This window comes from Ovis aries, chromosome 6 (genome assembly GCF_016772045.2).
Source record: "Ovis aries strain OAR_USU_Benz2616 breed Rambouillet chromosome 6, ARS-UI_Ramb_v3.0, whole genome shotgun sequence".
NCBI lineage: Eukaryota > Metazoa > Chordata > Mammalia > Artiodactyla > Bovidae > Ovis > Ovis aries.
Genome location: NC_056059.1, coordinates 11,445,209 through 11,452,685, shown reverse-complemented (window position 1 = coordinate 11,452,685; position 7,477 = coordinate 11,445,209). Strand labels below are relative to the sequence as shown.

General features: G+C 39.1%; 1 pseudogene; it reads left to right on the top strand.

The window, feature by feature from the left end:
- The first annotated feature begins 6,965 nt into the window (after positions 1-6,965).
- LOC101113332 (pterin-4-alpha-carbinolamine dehydratase-like) lies at positions 6,966-7,270 on the top strand (annotated as a pseudogene).
- Positions 7,271-7,477: the final 207 nt, after the last annotated feature.

Sequence of the window (7,477 nt, the reverse complement as noted above, 5' to 3'; positions counted from 1 at the left end):
GACCCTGATGCTGGGAGGGATTGGGGGTAGGAGGAGAAGGGGACGACGGAGGATGAGATGGTTGGATCGTATCACCGACTCGATGGACATGAGTTTGAGTGAACTCTGGGAGCTGGTGATGGACAGGGAGGCCTGGTGTGCTGCAATTCATGGGGTCGCAAAGAGTCAGACATGACGAGCTACTAAACTGAACTGAACTGAGTCTTACGTTGCAGGGGGCTACACTGGTGGCTCAGACAATAAAGAATCCGCCTGCAATGCAGGAGACCTGGGTTCAATTCCTGTGTTGTGAAGATCCCCTGGAGAAGGGAATGGCTACCCACTCCAGTGTTCTTGCCTGGGGAGTTCCAGAGACAGGAACTGCAGGGTTCCAGACAGGGTTGCAGTCTGGGTCACAGAGAGTGGGACACGACTGAGGGACTAACACTTTCACTTCCCTGTGTAGCTGGAGTGCTTTGAGCCCTTCAGCTGTTCAACACTGACCGAGTGCTTATGAGACAAGAACTTTCTCCAGCTTCCTATAAATTCTGGCCATAATTAAATGGACATTGGTTTCCAGATCATTCAAGAATTTTTATAATTTCATTATTCTGTTATGCTATAATACAGTAGTTGAAGACCTAAGAACCCACATATTATAAAAAATTAATTCTAAAAATTGTTTTAGTAGGCAAGAATGGTATTAAGGTCTAGAGAATTTAAGAATAAATAGGATAAGTTTATTTACCCTATAGATGATTTCTACTATAAAGTCATTTTATTGCTCTTAGAAACATGATTGTAAAGTTCAAACATCACTGATCAAGTCCAATTCAATTACATTGCTTCTTATATACATCACTCTTAAAACACATTTACACATTAAACGAAGCAGAAAGCCCTAAGTTAACAACTGTATAGTCTACTCAACTTATTTTTTTATACCTATGCAATGACTTTTTCTAATAACCTCTCATTCTTGATCTTGCTAGTTTATAATCAGCAATTTTAGCATGAACTGATAAATACATATAGATTATGTCTCCCTCTATTTAATCACTTGAATCATATCCAGTTCTAGTAATGAAATGTCCCACTTTAGGGGAAGAAAAGTGCCTCATGGATTTATATTAGTTTTCCTTTGATGTTCGTTTATGGTGAAGGCTGTGTAGCAAAGAGGTACAAAAAATGCAATGGCTCCAATAGAGATAGTTTATTATTTTCTTCTGTGTAAAAGTCAAGGAAAGGTAGTTGGGCTTTATGACATCTCCCAGAGGCAATGGCTGCTTTACCATTCACCAAGACATTGTCCTCATCTGCACGTTGAAGTCTGATTGCCACGATGTCCAGTTTCTCCCAGCGGAAACAAAGGAGGTACAAAGGAGCACTCGTGGTGTGGTAAGACCCAGCCTTGAGATGGCCCAAGTCCCTTCTGCTCACATTCCATCAGTGAGAACTCTCTCGCGTGTTTCCTCTGGCTGTAAGAATAGGTGACTAAGAGTAGCTCTGAATGACCAAGTATGGTTTTAATCCTTTGTTCCTACGGATGGAGAATAGGACAGATTCCAGGGACAGGTGGTCTCTAACGCTTTCAGTAAACATTGCCATTCTGCACTTATTTGTCATGTATCTGAAAGTGAGAAACAGAACAACTTAGATTTGGTCAGTTTGAATGAAAAAACGAATTTCATATTGGATTATTTTGTTAACTGATCATTTCTTTTTAGCGATGATAATATTCTTTGATGAATATGAGTTCTGAGGAAGAAAACTGCTACTATTTATCAAGAAATCACTCAGAATTTCCTTTGAGTTTAAAAATGGCCATGCTCTTAGGTTATAAGCAGAACTGAATGAATAAGTTTTCTAATTGCTCAAAAGATACCCACTGCTCCCCCCATCATGATTGCGGGTTTAGTCAGGAGTGGTGATAGCTTCAAGGCAAATACTTTGGTGCACAAACCATTTCAATTTCCCTGTTTTCCCAACTTCCTGGTTTATAGCTCCCTGCTCCTTAGATGTAATTTACTTTACAAATGGATTTATTTTATTTTTAGCACTTTTTAAAGTTAATTTTTATTGGAGTACAGTTGATTTACAATGTATTAATTTCTGCTGTACAGCAAAGTGAATCAGCTATAAATATATATGAATCTGTTCTGTTTTTAAGATTCTGTTCCCATATAGGTCATTACAAATGATTGAATAGAGTTCCCTGTACGACATGGTAGGTTCTAACTAGTTATCTATTTTATATATAGTAGTGTGTACATGTCAGTCCCAATCTCCCAATATATCCCTTCCTCACCTTCCCCCATAAGTCTGTTTTCTACATCTGTGACTCTATTTCTGTTTTGTAAATAGATTCATTTGTACCAAATTTTTAGATTGCACATGTAATATGATGTGGCATTTGTCTTTCTCTGTCTGACTTACTTCACTTGGCATGACAATCTCTAGGTTTTCCATGTTGCTGCAAATGGCATTATTACATTCTTCTCAATGGCTGAATAATATTCCACTGTATACATGTACCACAACTTGTTTATCCATTCACCTGTTGATGGGCATTTAGGTTGCTTCCATGTCCTGGCTATTGTAAATAGTGCTGCAGTTTTCTTTCAGGGTGCATATATCTTTTCAAATTATGATTTTCTCTGGATATATGCCTAGAAGTGGGATTGCTGGATCATATGGTAGCTCTATATTTAGTTTTTCAAGGAATCTCCATACTGTTTTCCATAATGGCTGTATAAATTTCCATTCCCTGCGTCATGTAGGAGGGTTCCCTTTTCCCCACACCCTCGCTAGAGTTTATTGCTTGTATGTTTTTTTTTATGATGGCCATCTGACCAGTGTAGGATGCTATCTCATTGTGGTTTTGATTTGCATTTCTCTAATAATTAGTAATGTTGAGTGATATTTAGTGATATTCAATTTCCCCGTTTCTCCCAACTCACTGCTTTATAATTCCCTGTTCCTCATATAAATTTAGTTTAGAAATTTAAATTATTACATCTGTTTAATATTTTATTGAATTTTTAGTTCAAAAGTACACTAGAGCAAATGCTTTCCCACCATAAAAAGATGAAATAAAGAAAAAGGATAAAATAGAAAGCAAAGTATATTGAACTGAAAATTCTGAAGAGAAATTTCACCTGAATTAAAATTTGATTGGGAGAAGGGATACATGTATTCAGGAGGGCATGGGGAGAATCAGAGAGGATAATCATCCCACCACTGGGAAATAAGAATATATCTTTCTAAGTAACACACAAGTAACAGTAAATTGAGGTTCAAACACTATTATAGTTAGCTGGAACACTTTTAAACTTAGAACAAAACTATATGTGAAATTAAAGAGTGATAGAGTTCTCCTAGCATAGAACTTCTAGAGTTCTACAGATCCAGAAATTATCTAAGGGAATACATTAGACCTCTATCAGCAACTCCATTTTTATATATTTAGCTTGAAGATGGGCAAAAGTTAAACACATACAGTTTTTTAAAAATAATCTTTTACCTCACTGTACTTTGCTAACATCATGTTGGTGAAAAAATAAGCTGTGCTATACTTAGTCATATCTAACTCTTTGCAACCCCATGGACTGTAGCCTGGCAGGCTCCTCTGTCCATGGGATTAAGACTGGAGTGGGTTGCCAACCCTCCTCCAGGGAATCTTCCCAACCCAGGGAGCGAACCCAGGTCTCCCACACTGCAGGTGGATTCTTTACCATCTTAGCCACCAGAAATGCCCAAGAATACTGTAGTAGGTAGCCTATCCCTTCTCCAGGGAATCTTCCTGACCGAGGAATTGAACTGGTGTCTCCTACATTGCAGGTGGATTCTTTACCAGCTGAGCTACCAGGGAAGCCTGACAAAATAGGCTATCTTACTACAAAATACTAGGAAACAATTCTTATCTTTGCAGTTAGAAGCTTAATGATGATTAAAATAAAAGTTAGTGAACTACTTTAAAAATTACTCAGTAGCATCCTTTGAAAAATATTGTCAAACCATAACAAGAAAAGGGAGCTGCAGCCTGGCCCTACCACTTCTCCTTTACATTTCACATACTTCCTATACTTTGAATCTACTTCTTTCTATTTTAACTATAGCACAATAGTGATCAGTTGGCAGTTTACACCTTTAAAATGTACCAAGTCACCATTATTAAGCTGCTCAACTTTGCTCGGGCTGAACAAAGTCCTTTCATTGTGAGATGCCCTTTTTGTCCAGTTCATTTGAGCCATATATATAAGCTGTGTGAAATCTGTAAGAACCCACAGTATCTTAAGTGGGTTTCAGAGAGCATATATTTATTTTTAAAATCTTTTTAGAAGAAAAACATGTTATGGTTTCTTTGGACTGGGTCCCTGACAAAGGGCAAGAGTCTGGCATGGTTTGGTCTGGCATGACTTCTGAGAATTCAGGATCTTCCTGCCTGGGAACCCACATTGTGTGCCCAAGGACATGACCATAGTTAGGTTTCAGGTTCCCTGGGGAACACTTACATCTTGGTTGTGCTCTACGATGTTCCAGAAACCCCGAGAAACACAGCTAGTCCTAAGCAAAGTTTCAAGCTGAGAATTGTCTGATAATTATTTATTTATTTATTCTGTCTTCCATCATATTTTATACCCCGGAAGCCCCATACTCTCATCATAGTCCTCATTTATCTCAGCTTTTACTATGTCACCTGTCAGAAGCTAGTTTGGATTATTATAGTGAAAAGGACAAGTGACAAAGGGTAGCTAGGAGCAGTGACTGCATCCTATACTATCATGTATGCTAAAGGCACATGTGATGAGCTCTGCTCGAGAATAATCAAACTTAGAGGTTAGATTTCAGACAGAAATGCAAGCAGGTGAATAAACGTCCTAGACAAGAAGTCCTTTTCTTATCTTCTGAGCCATGTCTTAAAGACGGGCTGAAGTGTCATTTAAGCATGCATTTGGATCTGCTGGGGAAATGAAGCAACTTATTTTAGGTGTGGCTGGTATTTCATGTTATTGCTTTGTAACTCAAATTTAAGTCAGCTACCTGGATGCAGGGACTCTGTAATCTCTGGAACATCCTCCTGAAGCTCAGAGAAAGGATCCTGTTGCCCAAAGAGTTCTTTTGGTAAGTCGGTGGAAATAGTGAATTTGAGTCGTGTTGAAATAGGCAGTTGCCCAAGTGGCCAAATCAATCTATTTATGGCTTTCTTACTAAGGTGTGTATTTAGGCAATCATCTGAGTCTAAGGTACACATTCAGGCATAGGGGAATGTGGTAGACGCCTTCTTGGGAAGAAAGTGGAAAGATGTTCCACAGATTAAATTTAGAAACAGCCAACTAAAGGACTTAGGGAGATATGGCTTGTCCAAGTAAAAGCGATTTATTCAAAAAGTGATTTCATAAAACTGGAATAAGCACTACAGGGAGGTTTATGTAAACTAGCAGATATGGTCATTATCTGTAAGGTAAACATTTGGTGAGATAGGACACATGATGTGAGACAAAGACATGTACAAAACTATCATCAGATCTAAACCGAGAAGTTCTCAGAGATGGCTCCTAAAAGAATACTCATTGAAGTTACAAGAGTTGGGAAATTTAACTGTTAGATGTTATGTGATGGATGACAGGTTATTGATATGAGAGAGAGTACTATGTTTAAAAAACTGCTACACTGCCATCTGACAATTCAAGTGGTCTAAGACGCTGTGATAACTCATCACTCTTTACATTTGTAAGTTGTCAAAATTCCAGGACAATGAGGTATAATGGTAAAACACGGACATGGGAACTGGAGGGCTTTCCATCATAAGGCGGTAGCTATTCAGTCTCTCTGAATGTTAGGCACAGGACTAAACTGTGTGAGAACCTTTCAGCTGTACAATTTTGTGATTTTGTGAATATGACGTACATGAAAACACCACCAAAAAATACTGGCATAAAGTCATAGAATTTTAAAGGAATGCTGTGGTATAATGAATGGGAAATTTATTATTTTTTCTTTTTTTTTAACTAATCTTTAATTCTTACATGCGTTCCCAAACATGAACCCCCCTCCCACCTCGCTCCCCATAACATCTCTTTTAAATGTTTTATTTGTGGGTTTATTCTCAAGTTTCTAGTAGTAATTAGTATTTAACTGTCTATCTTTTGTCAAAAGAAACTCATATATGTGTTGTTACAGAGCTAAAAGAAAATGCAAGCGGTGAATGGATATTTAGGGCAATCTGAGTCTTAATGCCATTCTTGGGGTTGAGTTGCCTGCCAGAGACCTAAATCTCGAACATCAGAAAGAGAAACGTCTTCATCTATGTGAGCACAATAAGTCCTCTGTTGGAGTTTTGGGGAACGTGGACAAACAGAGATATGATCCATTTCATTTTTCTGTGTAGAGACGCTTATGCCTCCTCTGGCTTGCTCTTACTGGGACAGAGAGATTTTGAGGCTGGAGAGCGCCAGCATCTCAAGATGCCATTGTCTCACGTCTGAATTATTAGCTGTAAGCATTTTTCCTTGCCTGTCTTGGTTCTTTATTAAGCATCTCCCTAGGAAGGCCTAGATTGGAAGACTGGGGTTGACACATGCACACCATATATATAAAATAGAAAACTAACAAGGACCTACTGTATAGTATAGGAACTCTACTCAGTACTCTGTAATGACCTATATTGGAAAAGAATCTAAAAAAGAGTGGACGTATGACTGATTTACTTGCTGAACACCTCAAACTAACAGAAACTTGTAAATCAACTCTAACCCAATAAAATTAATTACAAAAGAAGAAAAGATTGAGAGTTTATGTACAAAAAAAGGCATCCCACCCAAAAGCCTTCTAATGATATGGTATGGACCTTTCATTTTATTCTCAATTATTGTAAAATTTTAGACAGTTAAGTATCTCTTAGAAGTATAGAACTGTAAGTCATACTCCTCCACTCCACTGTTACCGCAGCTGCCCGCATCCATGCCCCCACCTTTCCCCACTTCATGACTGGCTAAGCCCACAAGCTAAGTGCTGAGGAGGAGGACCAGCTGCTGCCAAACCCACCTGCCATGAGGTGGAGGGAGCCTGAAGGGCAGGATGCCATCTGCAGGCAGTTCCATTTCAGTAGGGCTTTTGGCTTCCTGATGAAAGTGGCCTGCAGACTGAAACACTGGACCAGCATCTTGAATGGTTTAACCTGTGCACCAAGGTCCACACCATCCTGAGTATCCACAAGTGTGCAGGCCTTTCAGAAAGGGACATAAATATGACCAGCTTCATGGAGCAAGTGGCAGTGTCCATGACATAGACCCCACCCTTCATCTCTGAGTTTTTCAGGGGATCCAGGGAACTGGGGAGCCCTGAGATGTTGCTGCAGTCAAAACCGCCAAGTCAGTACTGCTGACTCCGATTAGAGACAAGTTATTTCCCTGGAAGGAGAGGGCCATATCACTGCCAGCATGAAGAAATTAGACTGTTTTTCCCACACCACTCTCTTCCTCCTTGGACCTCTGAA